The 20,110-nt window shown below is 41.6% G+C and overlaps 1 long non-coding RNA gene across 1 annotated transcript in view; it reads left to right on the forward strand.

The window, feature by feature from the left end:
• Nucleotides 1-19,003, forward strand: part of LOC148188255 (uncharacterized) — a 209,167-nt gene extending 190,164 nt beyond the window's left edge. Inside the window, exon 8 of the long non-coding RNA XR_015778062.1 lies at nt 18,897-19,003. This is a non-coding gene — a long non-coding RNA (uncharacterized LOC148188255). The remainder of the gene's footprint in view (nt 1-18,896) is intronic.
• The last annotated feature ends 1,107 nt before the right edge of the window (nt 19,004-20,110 follow it).

A 20,110-nucleotide genomic window follows, 5' to 3' on the forward strand; every position in this document is an offset into this window, starting at 1 on the left:
TAATGGAGGCAGTAAATTATTGTTTTTTGCTTGTTATGCCTTTGTTACTGTTTAAAAAGTGTTGCTGACGCGTAGGTCAAACAACTGGCCAATACAGTTGTGGTACACATCACGCCTCTTTTGCTAGCGGTATGCTGGCATGCTGTCTAAAACCAATCACTCAGCAGCATGATACTGACACTGTTTGGTTATGTGTAAAAAAGTTAAGGAGGCCTAATGGAAGGACTCTGTACGGGCCCTGTTGGGTGACCTCTGTGTAAAATCACCTTTTATCAGTACTCTCTACTTTTGTTCGCTTCATATAAAAATTTTTAATGGACATATGAGTCTTACCAAATTATGAGTTAAAATATATATTTTGCTGCCTCATCTGTGTCTGCCTTACACAGACATACCACCTAAAAATACACTTGGCCCATCTAGCTCCTTTATTGGTTTTCCCCACACTCTCCATCTGTGGCTTTTGATTGACAACTGCTAAGAAATGGAAAGGGACCTTCAGTGCAGAGATGAGAAGGCAAGCTGCAGGGGTCGAGTCCTGCAGCCCCGGGGGCTTGCCTCCTCCTTGGTCTTTATTCCAGGCCGAGGGGCCTGTGCAGGGGCCAAGAGATGCTGATCGGAAACCTTCATTGTCTGTGTGGCCCTCGTATGTCAAAACTACTAGTCCAATAGTGTTGTGACATGTTGTGGGAGGTTTAAGTGACAAACAAACACATACAAATGTCCTCTGGCAAGGTGTGTACAAATCCCTATGATGCACCAATGTGTCTGTATGGCACATTTGCATGAGACACATGAGCAGAGAAGCATTCACACTCAGATAAACACACACTCACTACTCCAAACCACTCTATTACTGCCACTCTAAATCTGTCCCTCAGCTCAAACGGAGCTGTCTGCAGAAAAAGACGAGACTTTGAAAGGATGATTGCTAGAGAATACAGGGACTTGCCTGCAATTGTGTGTGTGTGTGTGTGTGTGTGTGTGTGTGTGTGTGTGTGTGTGTGTTTCTGCGCATGTGGTAGGATTTAGCCATGTTTAAATACCTATAACACATGACCCACTAGTCATGTTATTAAGTGGTCCTTCTTTAGTGAAATAATGTTTAATGTTTGTGTTAACGTCGAGAGTCAGAGAAAGTATTAGGGTTAGTGGCTATTGATCAGAAAATGCCTCAAATACATTACATTCAAGTCAGTTCATTTTCATCACGTGTAGCTAAATCACAAAGTATCTCTATACAGAGTATCTTTTTCATGTCCTTTCTTTGACTCACTCCTCTCTGTCAAATTGAGTCTCTTTTTGCAAGACAGTTTTTCAGCTGCTACTAATGCGATTTCACAAACACACACATTCAGGGTGAAGTAAGGCCCGATTACACCTACAGGCGCAGCCGCTTCAGTAACTCCTTGGTTAAGTGCGTTGGGCAAAACAGCGTAGTTTTCCTGTGGAGAGGGTCTGCGTGCGCAACCATGTGATTTAATGTGCTTAACGCAAAAACACACACAAACATATCTACTTTCATCTCTGGCCACACCTCTGCTTGATCGGGGCGTCAGATAACTTTAACTTTTTTTGGTGCCACTGAAGTGAATGTAAAGAGAGCAGTAAAGAGAGTGTTAAAGATCGGTTTTATCCATTGAGTGTGTAAACAATGGATGTAGCTAATGTGATGTCACCTACACCTTTGTGGACTACCATTTTGAAGCCTGAAACTTGGCATTTTTGCCATCACCATCTTGTTTCTTTTGAGCCAGAAGTTATCAGATTTGAACGAGAGGGTGGAGCTGTGGAGGAGTAAGAAGTGGATCTGACTAACATACTAACATACTGTAGCGACGCCTTGCAAACAGCCTTTCACTCTTAGCAGCCTGCAGTCTATGGGGATGTACTCTGTTTTGGAGCCAGCCTCAAGTGGCCGTTTGATGACCTGCCGTTTTTGGTATTTACGTGTTAATTTTTCAGCCTCCGAGGTTGCTGCTTAGTTTCATTTTTATTGACCTTTTACAAATATTAATTCACTCACAAAGGGCATGAAATTCTGACAATGGAACTGATGCATTGAAGTGCACTGAACTGGTACTAGCAGCGTATAACACACTTTTGTATGTACAACATGTACCAATACTGTATCATAACTCACCAAAATAAAATGACAGTTTGTACACTGTAATGGCAAGTATCTGAAAGTCTGAGATATTTACCCAAACACAGGCTTTTTTTGTCCTTGAAAATTTTACTGAGGAGTTCAGTAAAAAATTAAAGGGAAAAACATAATTTAAGTTATCCCAAGAGTTATCTCAGTACAGTACAGCTGCAGCAAAGTTAAACATTTCTTTCTTAACTTGTTTTCTATTACTTTCCTTTTGTCATTCTTAAAACTGGCTATAGAAAAGCAGAAACCCTGTCTGAGAAGTTACATCTGTATATTACTAAATTTTTTTAATAATTACAAGGTGGTAACATTGTACTTGCTGCCTGGATTATGGTCGAAGACAGTGTTTCTTTGAGTAAATGAAACAATGCATTTATGTATTGTGCTGAAATTGCAGGGAGGAGGTCAGGTGGACGGTGAACATATAAAGTGTGGGACTGTGACACCAGAACCCTGGGTTTGCATCCAGACTTCTGTTTTTGTTTAGGTTGAGGCAACAAAAACACTTTGGTTAAGGGGAAGATAGTGATTTCAGTTAATGTTAATAAAAAAGATATTAACAAAAATAGTAATAATTCTGCAGTAGTTACTATGAGTGGATAGTGGATTTTGAGATTCCCTTTTTTTTGGCAGAAAAAGAATCATAAATGTCAGTGAAAGTTTTGCTGATACATTCACTGTCAACTTTCTTGCACCTTGCCACTTACATTAATTAGCAATAAATCCTTACTATTTTAATAAAAAATGTAATATGCTCAGCATTGCGTTTCCCTCCAAACTGTTCGCTGTTTTAAATTAGTTGTATATAAATGTAATTTTTAGGAGGGCTGAAAACAGTCTCATTCCCTAAGAGGTATAATCTTGTATCAGCGGGGCCCAGATATGTGCATGAATATTGCAGGAGGGTGGTTGCATTGCAGCTGAGGCAGCAGTACAGAATCTGTGCACACCCAGTTAATCTCAGGAGGAAATAACAAGGAGACTTTTCACCACCCGGTGAAACAACTGAATAAAAGCCATTACCTCAACTACTTCTGGATGCATCCCAGTCAGATGGAGCAGGTCCTCTCAGTCATGGATGAAGGTCTGAGGAGGCGAGTTACAGCCTGCCAAGAGCCAACTGAGCCACAACAATGACTAGCTATGACATTGTATTAAACAACATGTGCGGTCTTCTGTGTAACAGGCAAAAAAAAGTACAGAAATCTTGTACTCTAGTGCATTGCCAAGGACAAAGCATTGTCAATTGGTTGGTTGGTGAAATAACAAAAAATATCAGTTTAGAAAAAGTTGTTCATTAAATACATTTAGGTGAGAAAGTTGTCAAATCAAATCCTCTCTCCTTTCAAAATATAAAATTCATAGTGTACGCAGTAACTAGTAGAGTAATACTGAACAGTGCTCAAAGTTTTGTTACTTTTCAAAATGATTCTAAACTAAAAATATGTTCCAGTCAAAAAGACCTCATTCTGTAGGCTCTTGAATCGATGAATGGCCAACAGGTTGACCTTTGCAGCAACTTCAAACAGAATAGCTTTTTAACATTGAAAAGACATACCAAGAGTAAAAGTGTTAAAAGTTAAAAATGACCTTCAGCGTAGAGTTGTCCACATGGGGAGCTTTTGGAAAAAAAATCATGTGGCTTTGTGTTTGGAGAGAGTAGTGCCTGGACCCTCTGCAGCAAGGTATTTACAGAACGGACAGATGCTGAAATTGCTTTTGCATGTGCTGTGACTTGTTGATTAACTTTGTTTTATTTCTGCAGTTAATGTTGAAGTTGGTTGGCTTTTTTCTACCCACAAAGACTCTTGAGCTCTTTACCCGGAGCCTCAAAACCTGTCTGTGTCATTCACAAACAGACCATATTCTAACACCTCAGCTCAGTACTGTCCTTAAACATGTTGAAATCTTTACCTAACCTTCAAAAGTTTGGTCCCTCCATAAAGTAAAGGACTTGTAAGAGAGAGGTTAAAAAGAAAATAATTATCTTGAAGCTTTGGTAGGCAGAAATCTCTGAAAGCAAAAAATAGAGTTAAAGACAGAATTTGAGAATACACTGAACTCCTGTGGCTCTCCCAGAAGATGCACACGCTTCACACAGTAATTCAGTGTTTCCTATACATTAAATTACCTGATCTTATTTCATTTAAGAGTTGTGCACAGTGCATTCGTTAAGCCTCTTCTCCCCTCTCTAATTAGCTAGCTAGCCACCTCCTCCTTGCTTCGCCTCCTTTGTCACCGCTTTGAACCGCTTCACCTGGAGGAGAACGGGCAGCAGCTTAGGTGACGAACCTTCAGTCAGTGACTGCAGCAGTTTGAATTCAGTCAGCGCAAACTCCATCCAATACCAGTTATCACAGTAGGCCTGTGGCCAGCAGCAGCGCCGGGTCTAACCTGTGTCATGGCAGCAACACAAAGTTGGAAAGTAGGAGGTGCCATGTCCCCCCTGGGGTTTGCGCTGGTTGGATTCAGGTTGCTGTTGTCTTGGGGTCCGTCTCCGAAACTGCTGCCAACGCTCCTTACAACAAGATGGTCTGTAGCAACAGGGAATGAGGTGCAGGTCACATTGTGATTTGAGGTTCTAGCTAATGTTAGCTACATAAACAAGAACTTGAAGCCACAGCTGTGAGCCTTTAGCTCTGGTTAGCACAAGGTTAAACAGTTAGCAGCATTTTCTCGTAATCTCTCACTTGTCATTATTGACACATTTTATTTTGTTTATTTTCAGACTCTCTTTTAGACTGTCTTTTTGCTAGGTCTGTCTTCCTCTTTTTGGTTGCATTGCAGTGTCTGCAGTTGTCGCCAATACTAGAATAGGAACTTTTTCTGCAGGACACTGCCACTGAATCATGCTTTCATCAACAGCCAATAACACCCTTTCTCTGAAATTTCTTGCAGTTGGTCAAAGTCTCCAGGCACAAGCTAGACAGTCTAAAGCCCCCCCAAAAGAGCCAAGACAAGTTGCAGATATCTAGTGTTCTCTCTCATGACTTGAATCACAATATGCTTCAAGTTTATTACAGGTGTTTGCCCAGTGACGGCAAAATAAAACACCTTACATCAGCTTTAATCAATGCAGCAGTGGCCAAGATATCCTGACTTTTAGCCACTAGTATAGGTCAAACTTAAAAAATGCCTGACATCACACATTGCATCTCCTTTACTACCATTTCATTAGACCCTTCCTGCCTGGTAGATGTTTATTTCTTTCAGATGGCATATTTCTGATTAGTAATACTGTCAAAGATCTGTAGCTGACAAAGTTCAAAGGACATAAAATATATATTTTTACAAGCAAATTTCACACCTCATGACTCATAAACAGGGTTTGATGTGCAAAATCAGTGGGGTCCTCCTTTAACCATAACATTTTTTAATGTAATTGTAGCTGTGAGGTTTTTTTTTGTTGCTTTTTATCTTAAAGCCATGCACCACAATTAATTGCATGTCATCAGTTTTTGGAGTACCTTTAGAATATTGGCATAATTTCATTCATCTGTATGAGTTTGTTACTCTTTTAAAGTTTTACTATTACAAAGTGCAATGAAAAAGCATTGTTTGGTCTTTTTATTTATTTATTTTTCCTTTTATATATATATTTTTTCTTAATTCTCTTTTTCTGTCTCTGCCTTGGCTGGCACAGCAATTTTGCTTTTGCATTGTTTATAACTTGCAAAGATCAAATCACAGATAGTACTCCAAATGTAGCATAATGTAGTCAAACAATATAAGACTTTGCATTAGTTTGGATCTGAACATTTTTGGACATTATTACTCTGCATTATGACTGACCTCCACATGCCTGGAAGGACAAACCACAAGATGTTGAAACATTTATATTCTATCTGCTTTATTGCGCACTAGACAAACATTTTTTACACTGTTTGTAATCGACAATATACTCCACTTATTGAAGGATTCTTGACATATAAAGACTGATCAGTTTAGCTAAAAGCTGCCGTCTTATAGTGGAGACAGTGTTATATTTGCATGTGTTATGGACACCTGCAGGGCAAAGGAGAGTGAGAGTCATCAAGACTCATCCAAAGGAAGAAACATGAAGGACAATTAGTCATATGTTTTAGAATAAGTAGAGTTTTTCAAATTTGATTAGAGTGATAGATGGCAAACACATACTGTAACAGTGATGAAACAAGTCAGATTTGTGAATTATGAAGGCTCTTGTCAATTATGCTGCTTGTATATGCTGATGTGAACTGTAGTTTCACTGCTGTACAAGAGGGGGGATTTAAAAAGGGAAAGTGAAAGGCATCTTAACTCTTATCACACAATTTTATGACCCAAGTGGAGAGCCAGGTAGAGCAATGGGTAACAAAATCATTCAGACGCACATTCCTCCTGGAGCAATGGAATCAGGAAGAATGCCACACACAATGGTGGGAGAAGCTGTATTTCCTGAAGCCTTTTTGAGGGGAAGTCTCCTAGGATGGATGCCATCTTTAGCTTTAGACTCTCAAGAGCTCACAATACAGCAGAGGAAGTGTTTGGCATTTTTTCTGCCAGATGCCAGACCAGTCAAATGAAATCTGAGAGGGCTGACTCACTGTCTATGGCTGCCTGCATCCTCGGTAACTGTGTAAAAGCAAGAATCATTGGTTGAAGAAGACAGAAGCTCCACAAGAAAGCATGAAGATAATCAATCATGGAGCATCCCGACAGTGCTCACCAGGGGCTCTTTGATTCAAGGAGAAAGCATTACTATTAGGTCAGATCAGAGGCAGGACAACAGGCCGTCAAGGACAGGACACAGTGTCACCTGCAATCACATTTTAACAACAAGCAGTTGTAACATTTTGCAAAAGTTTAAAAATGTTATGTGGTGGTGTTATGGGTGTTTATGTGCTAGACTATTTCTTTGTCAAGCACTGTAGCTGTCTTAAGTCTCTGCTGGTTGTCTCACAGTGAAGACAAGACTCTGAGAAGTCATCCAGCCAACAATTAGCCCAGCACATAACCCCCAGTAAAACCACATGTCTTGTTTGTATGGACTAAACAAGACATATATTGTCTTCATTTGTGAGCTTTTGAAGTCCTGATAGACTTTTACTTGTTTTTCTCACTCTTTACTACATTAGTTGCTCTCAGTGTCAAGTATTGTGTCTCATAAAGACGCTAAAGCAAGGACACTCAACTTGCTTTGCCGGAAGTTCACTTTTGCAAAATGACAGGAGGCCAGGGGCCAAACGTAGCATCCCTGCACAGATCAGGATTTGACTCAACCGCAAGTTATATTCTCTGTGGCCCTGTAATAGCAATCTGTGAGATATGTTTGTATCATTTTATCTTTTGTATCGTGGTCAGACAACACCTGACAAACATCTAAACATGTTATCTGCCATAGCAGCATGAGTTCACGGTTCCTGGAATGATCAAACAGCTCCACATCTATGTCTTAGCTAAAGCTCACATCCAACATGTGAAGGGAAAAAAAGTTGAACCAAGGTGCTCTGCCGTCTCTATATCCTCAGTCAAGTTCTTCATCCCCCAGTTGAATCACTGTGCTTTTATATCAGCGTGATTGGCAGCCACAAGAGCCTTATGAACACTCCGCTCTGTCAAAAGGATGTACATTTCACAACCTGGTCTTTCAGGGGCTTTACCCGGCAACAGGGCTGAGATGAAATCACACAGAGAGAAAACTCTGTGGACAGATACTACCCATTCTTCACCTCTCCACTACACCACAGAGGCTCATAGAGAGAGTGACAGCAGTTATGTGCATGTGTGTGCATATGTGAAGTTAGATTTTGTGTGTATTATTATCAGAATGTGTGTTTTTTTACAGTCTGTGATAGGGGAGATTGGTCTATATAACAAGCAAATGTGTGTGTGTGTGCGTAAGCTGTGGTAGACATGTAGGAGATGTGAGAAGGTAGAGGTGCAGATGAAGGACACATGAGGGAGAAAGAGGGAAGCGACAGTGAGAGAGAAAGTTGGTAGGGGTTTATAATGGGGCACAGCAGACGCCGGGCCCTGGCCCTAATTGATCTCTGGGTAATGCAGAGGGCCCTGCCTCGGGGGCCACTGGAGGGGTCATTAGGATGCAAATATAACAGTGTTCCTCCTGCACACACACAGAGAAAGGAGGGAGTGATAGAAAGAAGAGGGGCAGGGGAAACAGAGAAATGTGCTTTCTGTCATTCACCTTCTGATCTTTTTTGCCCCCTTATTGTCTGTTACTTACTGTATAATATAATATAATATAATATAAGCTTTTTTACTGTCCTCATCTAAATATGCTGCTACTTTTACCAGATCCCACCAAAAATTCTTGCTCATACCAAACCAAGAAGATATGTTTTATTAAAGTAAAACAAGGCAATAACAGCCAGGTGGGTCCAAGAAATATGCGAATTGCAGATATGGCATTACAAGTGAATATTCTAATACATCAATGATTATGGTCATGCTGCAAATTCTTTTGAGATGTTGAATCAAGAAGACTTTCATGAAGGTGTAAGTATTTGATTTCATGGGCGCTATACACCAAATTTACCAGCTGGAAACAATGATTTGGAGTATCAAAATTTAAAGTAATGTTTATTTATCTGTGTTTACAGATGCTGAAAGCCAGATTTGGAATGTTGTAGTTATTTTGTCATATTGGGATAGAGATTAACAGGAATAGCATGCAGGTGATGAAGAACTGTAATGTATTATATAGGGTTGTGGAGGTGTGACAATTTTCAAACTCTTTTGATATTAAGCCAAAAGCCAGACTGAACCAGTATACTGAATTTTACCACATGCCCCACTTGACAGTCACAATCAATTCTCAGTGGGTCATAATGAAACCATGTCCCAACGGAAAACTAGCATCTGACTATCTCGTAGCATCACATAACATTGTGACATAACATTTGTCTGCACTGAATATATTGAAAATGCACTTCTTTTACATCATGTAAACATAGCTAGCACTTGAGGTCAAACTGTAGATGTAACCACTTGTTGAGTAGCAAACTTCTTATTTTCCTGTGTTTGTAAAATTACATTTTAAATCAAAAAAGACATTTAAGTTGTGATCTTTACAGAAAATAGCAACAGCAAATAGCATTAGCCTAGCTTGTATGTAGCGATTGTCATTTACCTTAGCAGAAACTTTCAGCGTCCCAGCAGTCTCCCTCCAGCCAGCTGACACTGTGTTTAGGTTTTTGTAGTGAAATAAGGAGGTGTCATAAAAATAATTCCTCATTTCACCTCATGATTTAACTGTTCTCCAGCCATTGCAGTGCTTTCAAAGCAAGCAACAGATATAAATAGAAATAACAAAAGTTTGAAATGGTGCCCTCAGCCTGTTAAGACACCTCCTCTGTCTGCTTCAGATCCAAAATGTTGTCATATTGGCCCAGTTTTGGTCTTTTTGAGAGAATATTTTGGCTATGTCTCCTCATCACCCCAAAAATCACATGAATGTTCAAGTATCCAAACATGACGTACGCCGCTCTCCCCCTCCCACCTCGACTAAAAATTGATCTCATGATGGCAAGACCTGCCCAGGCCTAGCAGTAATTTACACACAGCAGACAGACACTGGTGGCTTTGTTAGTCAGTTTATGAACATAATACATTAATCATGTTGTCATATTGCTTATTACTGATGCTATATGAGTTGGATTTAGTGCTGTGATGAAAACTACTTTTAAAATTCACAATCATAATGGCAAATGCAGGTTCACTCGGTTTGCATAAAATTGAACTGGTTTAAGTCTGTACACCAGACCATAAATTGACCCAATTGTGACATTATATGCAGTGATTTATTCAGACATTTCAAACCTGACAACAAACCTCTTTAAAACACTGATGCCTACTTTCAAAAATACCTGATATAATTAAACAAATACTGAGGGGACAACCTGTTTTTTAAAATAAATATATATGATAAAGGAATCTATTTCAGACATTGGTTTGGAGACAAAGATTTGTCATTTATGCTTATCTTGTTTATACAAAAAAGTCAGTCATGTCCTTCCACTCAAACAAACCTGGACCTCTGCCCTTCCCAGGATGCATGCTGGTTATCCAAATGCTAGTGCCCCGCCTCTTGTACTCATGTCTCTCATTATTTGTCTTTTTCATGTCTCCATTTTTTTGAGACAAAAGCTGAGGATATCCGTGGCAGGGGTTGGGGGCTGGAGGCCAGCAAGAGTGGGGATCGTTTTTTCATTCTCCCCTAATTGACGTGAACAGTTCTTTTGACCCTAATTAGCGCTCTGTAATCTCTCATTTGCATATCACAAAGGCAACAGCATTTGCATATTTGTAAACGAGATGGGCCCTGCATCTGCATGCATTCCCTTGTTTCCTTGCCTTTCTTCTTTGCCCCTCTCCTTTTCTCTCTGTCTCCCTCGCCATCTCACTCCCTCTCTCACAGGGGTACAATGCCAGAAAGTGGCAGCGACAACAGGGCAACATGCAGACAGGGACAAGAGGCAGGCACTGGTTGCTTGGCACGCGCCCTGGCACAGGCACTGACAGGGAGAAAGTGCGGCAATAAGGAAGGGAAAGCAAGTTTGAAGAGTTTGTGAGTGGAGGGTAGATAGAGAGAGGAAGAGAGAAAACAGGAAGATTAAGGCATAAATGACAAACTAGTGAGAAACGTTATTGAGTTTAAGGAAGAATGATGATGGAGAGGAATAGAGTGAGATAAAAGGACAGATGATGGCGATAAAGGGGACAAAAAGCTGTGGCACCATTAAGTGGGATTTATATTTCTGTGTAGAATTAATGCCAAACTAGGCACAGGCGTAGGCTCTGCGTAGATGAGCACCTTATGCCGTAGCCTGACTTGCACCTCCCTAGAAATGTAACCATACATTGCTGCGCCGCAAACCTTACATTGATTTTTGCAAAATGAAAGACATTTCCCTCCCTGGAAATAAGGCTTTACTTTTATTTCACAAATAAGAAACTACAAATTGTGAAGACAATAAAGCCCCCACAATAGCACTTAAAGGGTGCTTTCACACCAGAGCTGTTTGGTCCGCTTTAAATGAACCCTGGTTGGTTACCTCGGATAGTCCAGTTCCTTTGGGGTGGTGTGAAAGCTCATTTGAACTCTGGTGCAGACCAAACAAGTGACCTCTGGTCTGCTTGAAAACGGGGGTCTCGGTTCTCTTCCAAGTGAACCCTGGTGCTGTTCATTTGCCATGTGAAAGAAAATTAATCAGCCACAGGACTTTATGATAGAACACGTGATTTTAGCAGGATTTCTAAAGCTGAACCAATAATAAATCCATCTGCTGGTCATGAAATCTTTCTGCAAGCTCATAGTTAATCCTGACAAAGGCCAACGCCACCGCTATGGGCACAGCAGCGTGGGTGTGCTTTTACGTTATTATTAGTTATTAATACATTCAGATGCCTCTGCTGAGCAAAGTTTTTTCAAAAGTTAAGCTTATTAAAACAATAGGATAGGAATCTCTAACTGGCCTCTCTGTCATCAGTGTCACTGCAGAACTTGCTCAGACGCCATCATATAATAACCTGATGAACGACCTCTCAGCAGGTGTTGCAGACGTGTGCCTCTGTAGAGCCTGCAGCAACTGCTGAAAAATGACTGTTTTATAGTTCTTCTGTAGTGGAACATACAGTATATGCAGAGTTTATAGAGTTTGAGGTTTTTCTTCTACAATGTGTGAGCATAACAGCGAAGCAATTATGATTGTGCACCCACAGCGGCCCTGATAACGTGATCGATTTGTAGTCTAATAATAACCACATAATATTGCTTACAATCAGTTTCATCATTTCGTCATGAGCTCTTTGCATCACCAAAGAACATAAATATAATCTCTCTATAAGCATTAAAGTGCTGCATAAACTTCTGTCAGACATGTTTGGTTTCCCCTCATGGTCCTGATGATGCAGCATGACATGCAAAAACTGTCCAAGCAACGTTCACCTACACCTACACAGATGGTAAACAAGCAAACAAACCTAATAGCATTTTAACATTTTGACATGTTTGATGCAAAAGGAAGCTGCCCCCCTGGTATTTTCACATTATCTAATCTGGTCCCCTTACGAAAAATTTTGGACATTCCTGTGCAGAGTATATGCTCAACTATAAGTGAGTATTTATACCACATGCAAATCACTGGCTTGGTGTGTAGCCGGTGCCAACTAGTATTTTAAGTTGTTTCCTTTTCTTAAGATCTTTGTCTGGCTAACATAGATCTGTTCTCCTGGAACCTCGTCTCATCTGTTATTCTTCCTCTGCTTCCTCCGTGTTGTCTCTGTCAAAGACAAAGGGGTGCAAACAAACAAGCTAAGAAAGATGGAGTGCTCACCAACGGGTATTCACACTGTCTCAGTGTCATCGTCTTCATTTCCCCTCTTCCTCTCTCTTCCCCTTTTAAAAAATGCTCTATCAAGTCTTCTCGTGTAGCTGTTTGTTCTGCAACACTCATTATTGGTAATCACTACCACTTAGTGCCACTTGTTGTAAGTCACTATTGACGTCGTGCTCTCTCCTTTAATTTCTGTGATAAATTCATCACTCTTTTACTTGCAGAGCATCTCACAAGGTCACTGCAAACCAAAATGTTCAAGGTGACATCAAGGGACTCTTTCAGAACCCCTTTTGGCCCACAGTGAGGGTATCTGTAATCTTTAAATGTTGCCAAATGTTTTTCAGTGAGATCCCGACCTTCTGTCAGCGTCCATCACTGTTCTCCAGTAATACCTGTATGATTTCACCACCCAACATCACCTCTTTTTGGGCCATAAAAGAGGCTGGCATCAGTGTGCCTATAGGTATACTGACATCTCTTTCCCTCTCTCCCTCTGACCGCTCTCCTCCTCCCCTTGTCAGTCCTGACCCTAGCGACGCAGCGCTCTATTACTATGGTAATGGGGGCTAATTGAATGGCCGAGGTGTAATGGAGAAGACAACACAGCCTACATTATGATAAGGAGCCTAGACAATAGCCCCACGTCCAGGGTCACCACTCGCCAATAAGGTGGGCTTAAAGGGGGATAGATGTCCTTCTTGCCCCCTCACACCCCTCACTCCCCCCACATTCCCATCATCTCCTTGTGTTTGTTGCTGGCATTCTCTTATTCTTCCCCACCCTCTTTTTCCTCCTGGGGATGCTGCAAGCGCCCAGCTTTGAATCTTAACCCTAGTGCTTATCATTCAGGATTGTCATGGCGTTATTTTGCAAGGTCAAGGTGTAGGCACAAATGTAGTGTGCCGGGTAGATACTATAGGTAGGAGATATGTGTTTCAGCGTCGTCTCACTGTGGGCGGGGAGGTGGATATCCGCTCACGCAGGTATGATGAAAAATGTAATGGGGACGAATCGTTGTTTTCCATCCCGGCTGCCGCGAGGCCGGGGTGCTGGGGAAGTGAGCGGGCATTCATTTGCTCTCATTCCACGGGTCCTCTAATGTATTCAACAGGGAGAGGTACTCTGTCAAACGTGAAAGCGAGGGGGTCCGCTTGTGTTTCCTTTTTTGCATACGTGAGATCATCTCCTGATTGCAGTGTTTTGGGACAATGTAGATGTAAATGCTACGCTTTCACCATTTTGACGCTTTAAATATTCACACGGAATATAAACACCAGACACGCCATCGATGAAAGCATTGAAATAACCACGTATTGCAGGGGAGGAATAAAAGAACATAAAATGCTGTAGCGAAGTTTCACTTTTGAAATGGATATGATTTAGCAAGCAATTAGATCACCATTTAGATTGCTACTTTTAGGTTTGGTTCTGGTCTACCATCACTGGAAGAGCTGTAGAGAGAGCTGATAAATGATAATTTGGGTTCTTAAACAGCCTCTATTATGGTTTCCTCTGGCAAAGGAGAACAATATGGTTTCTTACAACAAGGAGAGGTGTTTCTGTGAGGTGGACCCATATTCACTTACTGAATAACATTAAAGAGGGAACATGGAGGGGAGAAAGTGCTGCTCCCTTTGATTTTGTTTATGTTTGGGAAATTGCATCGCCTTTGCAATTAGCTAGGTGCGGTGTGTGAGTCTGTGTTTATGTGTACTTAAACAGATAAAAGAATATGGTGAGAGATCAGAGAAGAGGCTGTTTAAGTGTTCAGAGTGTTGTTATACGCAGCTGCTACCCAGCCAATACATCCTGTTCTCCTTTTTTTTTTTTTTTTTTGGTCAGAAAACAAACTTTCTCCACCATCAATACATATTGCGGTTCAACAAGAATTGCAAACCAATATTAAGATTTAGTGTGATTTTTGTTTACTGTTTTAACACCAAACCATGGGGAACAGTTAAATCATACACTTTGAGAGGCTGTATAAAGGAGGGCTGAGGACTGAGACATATTTCCAAAACAATGCACATCTCATGTCAGTTAGTCTGACTGTTGTTTCAGCAGCATCATATTCTGCATAGAAAAGAAAAAACTTGTGTTTTCACGGTCTTATTTTAACAATTTTATTCCATTCAACACTTTGGGACCTGGCTATTTCAAATTTGAGTTGCTGTTCGAGCAGTTGAATGTCTGCATCCTCCCATTGTGTGCCCTATCGCTACAGCTTTGTTTTTCTTGAACAGCAACCTTTCTCCACTTCTGCATATGGATTATATTGATTTAGGCACTTAAAAAATTGCAAAATGATAAATCCAGATAATTAGTAATATTTCCCAAGCCTAGTAATATTTGAGAGCAGTTTTGACGGTAGATGAAAGATAATGTATAAATGGTGTCATCTTAACTGGTGTCACACTCCTTGAACACAGTTTAGTCACGAGGACAAAGATGAGGACAAAGTAGCATTTACTGTGCAAAAATCAGCTTCTTCACAGTCTGGAATCACCTTCACAATAATTGAATTGGACATCCAGCAGCTAATCCAGGTCCATCATAGCAGGTCTGGTGGTTTTTGCCCTTGTTGGTATGCGACCAGTGTTAGAACGTCTGAGGTCACCAGCTGTTTTCAGTTCTGTGTCTTTATTCCTTTGTACCCAGATAAACTCCTGACACAGTTCTCTTAAATTCTGCCCCACAGCAATCACTTTGCTGCTGATTTTCACTTGTGTTTGATAAAATTGTGTACACGTTCATTTTTTATTGCACTGATTGGTTGGCGACTGTCTACCAATTGGAAGGTCGTGGTTCAATACCTGGCCCCCTATAGTTTACATGCTAAAGCGTCCTTGGGCAAGATTCTGAACCCTGAGTTACTCCTGTTGGTTGTGCTATTGGTGTGAGTGAGTGTTAATGTTTAACTGATGAGCAGGTGAATGTGAGTGTGAATAGATGAATATGGCATGTAGTGTAAAGCCCTTTGAGTGGTTGCTAAGACTCGAAAAGCCCTTTATAGAAGCTGTCTATTAACATTTAACAAACTTGGAATCCTCAAATAATTTCTCCCAGTAAGACATGTCAGAAGTTTTTGTACATAATAATAGTGAAGTGTAATGTTACTTCTCCTAACTGTTCTTTGTAAATGTCTAAACTTCCAGGGATTGTACTTATGTACCGGCCACAAACACTCTCTACTGGCTAAAAGCCTTTTCTTTCAGTGCTCTGCCTCACTGACTGAATTACTGCTTGAATCTACAACTGTTTACTCTGAGTTCTCTTCCTCTCAACCCACTCCTCATCTTCTCTCCTCCCTCCTCATCCCCCCAAACGCCCTCTGCCAGTACGCCTCTCACCTTTAGCCACCCTTGGCACTTTGTTGATGTGAAACTCCCCGACCTGAGAGACCCAGCGGCCATGCATAAAACATGTCATACAGTGCTTGCGCTGCTACTCAGGGCTAACCACGTTTTCCTTTAGCATTTATACAAAGTGCTATCTTCTTTGACTTTTCAAACCCACAGAAAGAACTTTCAGAAGTTCGGGCTCTGCTTTGGCTTTTAGAGCCTCGGAAGTCTCTTAGGTGAGCTTGAGAAAGGGAAAGACAGAGTGTGAAATAATGACAGAAAGGGTGGACAGAGGGTGGTTTCTTTTAAAACAGACCTTCACACACAAACACACACACACACACACACACACACACACACACACACACACACACACACACACACACACTGGGTCTGGTCTGAACCCCTGCTTCGTCTCAGCAGCAGGGTCAAGCGGGCTGCACTTCCCAATCTCAGCACTACCCCAGTGAGCAGAGCATCAGTGAGGAAAAAACAGAGAAATAGAAAAAAGGGACCGAGAGGTTGAAGACAGAGAGGTAGACATTGAAGGAAGATGAGGAATGGAAAGAAGAGAGGGAGCCGCGAAACCATTTGATGCCATCTCCTGTCGGAGGTCTGGGTATCCTCCACCTCTCTCCTTCACTCTCCTTCTCTTCATCGTGTTGTTGCTGTGTTTTCCACCCCTGCTGAGGGCCCACTCGCGCCCCCCTGCCTCAACCCCATATTGGATCTCAGTAGGCATTTTGTGCTTTTAAATGAATAGGCAAATGAGAAACAGGGTCCAATCGAAGGAAGGTGAGGGCGGGTAGGGGTAGAAGAGGGGGAAACGAGTAGCAGGGGAGCGGAGGCAATCGGGTCTCTGGGCGGAAACACAAGCCCCCACCCTTCACCCTAAACACTGCGCACACACACACTCACACACACACACACTCAAATGTCAGGGGTGGCTAAGAGCCTGGGGGAAGGCACCTCATTTCAATATGGCCTCCTGCCGGGCGCCCCTGATGCAGCGACCGGGAGACCCCCGCTCAGAGACCCACTGATCTGTGATAAAAGCTGCCCCTGCATCCTCATCATCCTCTTCCAACTTCAAAATCCAATTCCAACTCCTCCAAATTGCTTATTGGTCTTTTTTTCTCTCGGTACACTGCACCTTCATGCACTAGAACACATTTGTTTGAGGTCATATTGCGCCTGATGTTTGCTTCTTTAAATGCACCTGTGAGGGATAATTCCAGTTTATTACAAGTTTATACTTTTGGCTTTTCTTCTTGTTGGTAATAATTAAGTTGTCCTCCATTAACCAAGTTAACTGCTAATGTCTGGGAATGCTATGTCAGTGCTGAAAAGAAGTCAAGTATAATTAAGATACTTACAAAGGTTTATAAATTGTAAGAATCCAGAGTTACTCCAGAATAATTACTTAACAACATCATCAGCACCTTTTATAAGTCCAAGATGAAGTCTTATTTTGTCTGACCAAACTGAAGAAGCTAGAACCACAGAGTGCTGGGCATTTTTACACTTTTAAAAAAAATGCCTAAAACAATTAATCGTTTATTGAAAAAGTTGCCATGTAATTTTCCAATTATCGTCTGAGCAATGAATGTAACAAAATATTTAGATAAAACCAGAGTTTCCCATACATTATTTAATTTGTGGAGGCCCGGCACAATTAAAACATCTGCTGCCACGTATTGAATCTATATATTTGGACCTGGACTGTTCATTAGGAGCACTCTTGGAATATATATACTGTTCAGTTATTCATTGCACACTCTTGGAGCACAGAGCGTACTGTGGGAACAGACAGAGTAGCAGAATGTCTGGCGCAGATAAAACTTAACCATTCACTGCACTGGGTCTTTTCACTTGGCTCTGCAACAGCTGCTGCTTTCATCCATCGATCCTATCAGCTCTGCCCTCCTCAAACAGCTGCTGAGGGACAAAAAGGAACTTGAGTTCCGCCTGCACCGTGTTCATGATTCTAACGAATAGTTCAATTGATTACAGAGAATGCAAAACAGGAAACATACGGTAATCATAATTTTGTCAACTAATGACTTAAGTTGCCTGCACACTTTGTATTTGACTAACTTTGGATGAGTTTCACTTGTTGGTTAATAAGTCATTGAGGCAATGAGTAAAGCTCATATTAATGCTTATTTGGGAGAGAGGTAAAGCTCATGGAAAAGTGATGACAAACACACTTGCATATGCACAAACAGAAGACATGACACCAGAGAAAAGAGTGAAATAAAGGACAGAAGTAGAGACAAAGACACAAAGGGTGGAGCAGTGAGGTGAGCGGGGGTACCGCCGTGCACCCATGCCATGGTGGTTTGATGGAGTCAGTACAGGGGTCTCCAATAAGGCCTGTTGAAATATTAATCCTTTCCCCTCCTAAAGCTGGAATGTGACACACACATACATGCACTTGCATCAACACACACAGTCGCTCCCACTGGCTCCCGCACCAAGCCTGCAGAGGGCCCTGAAATATTAATGCACAAAGTAAATTAAAGCTGCAACAAAAAGAGATAGGGTTTTCTCTGTCTCTTCCTGTATATCTGACTGTCTATTCTTTATGACTGGGTGAGGGGGTGGCAGGCAGGAAAAAGAGAAGGAGTGGGTGGATGAATAGAGGGGAGGGGAGGGGGAGGTAAGGAAGGTGGGTGGCAGATAAAGAGAGTATGATATGTCTGATGACTTAGGGCATATAGAGAGGTTTGTGCTGTCACAACTTTGGACCACAGTGATGAGCTGGATGACCTCACAGCTCACAGAACTAGATGAGATTAGGAAAATTGATAAGTAAGACATGCAAGAAGGAGAGTGAAGATGTGGAAATAATGGTGTGAAGTAAAAAACACATGAAGGGAAACAAGAAGAAGAAGTTGAGGGAGAGGTCAAGAAAAGGGCACAAGTGAGATCAGTATTACTCTGAAAGGATCTGGGGTCATGTTTGCAAAGAACTGAAAAAGAGAATGAATAGACACAGGCTTGTTTGCATGTATATGCATACCTGGTCGGCATGTTTGTGAATGTTGGCCCTAATTTTTGCCCTCCTGCTTGTAATAGAGCTGCATGGTGAGACGGATGAGAATCTGGCAGCGACCTTGGACCCCCCACACTGGCCCCTAACCCCTTCAACATTGACTGGCAGCTCATCCCACTTCTACAGTAAGTCTGAGAGAAATATGTCCACACACACACCTGCACAGAGGTGGATACACACACGGAAACGCACAGCAAAGAATCTACAAGGCTGATCAGCAAAGACAATTTTCTCTGATGCTCATAAACCAAAACACACTCATCTTCTTTCACTCACACACACATGCCATGACTTCAGTTATTTATGCACATTTCCATATTTGCTTGCTGGTACAGTATCTGCTAATCAAACATTATAAAAAGTACCAATTTTCAAACATGTTCACACAGCACAAAGACTCATCCTAAAAAGCTTAAAATTGCCACCTGATCAAACACTCGCATATAGACATTGATACGATCCATAAATCTTTCTTTGCCTCATTCTCTTTCTTTTTACACACACACACACACACACACACACACACAAAGCAGCAGCAGCGCAGACTTTATCTCCACCATCAATTTCTCCTTTCTGCATATGGCTGGAGCTGCTTATGCATGTGCTGCGGAGCTGTACTTTATCAAAGGACCCGTCCTGGGCTTGGGGCCATGCATTATTAAACACAAGCACCACGCGCGCGCACACACACACACACACACACACACACACACACACACACACACACACACACACACACTAACTAGTAAAGGGCTTGTTGCAGGGCCTGGCCGGACAGGTACACACGCACTCATGCACACACACACACACACACACGCACACACACACTCTGCAGTATTTACAAACACCATACCAGGTGATAGAGGGCAGACACCACTGGAGCTGATTCAGAAATTCAGTCCGACACATAGAACTCATATGCAAATATGTACATAGACTATAATATGAGCACAGGCTCTGCAGGCGGCACATGGCGTCATCATAGTAGTACTCTGGCAAACTGTATGTACACAAATGGCGGCTAATTATAATGGCATATATATAATGGCATATATATAATGACGGCTCTATAATACTGTCTCTGTAGTGGAACATAAGTACATTCACTAAAGTGATGTTTTGTCCTCAGGTGCAGCTCTGAGGTACTTAAAATCATGTTCCCACTTTACAACTTCTTGCTTTCCCCTCACTCTCTCTCAGAGGGAAACATTGTACTTTTTATCAAGGACATTGATTT

The sequence above is a fragment of the Plectropomus leopardus genome, chromosome 11 (genome assembly GCF_026936395.1).
Source record: "Plectropomus leopardus strain MGB_pleo_1.0 chromosome 11, ASM2693639v1, whole genome shotgun sequence".
Taxonomy (NCBI): domain Eukaryota; kingdom Metazoa; phylum Chordata; class Actinopteri; order Perciformes; family Serranidae; genus Plectropomus; species Plectropomus leopardus.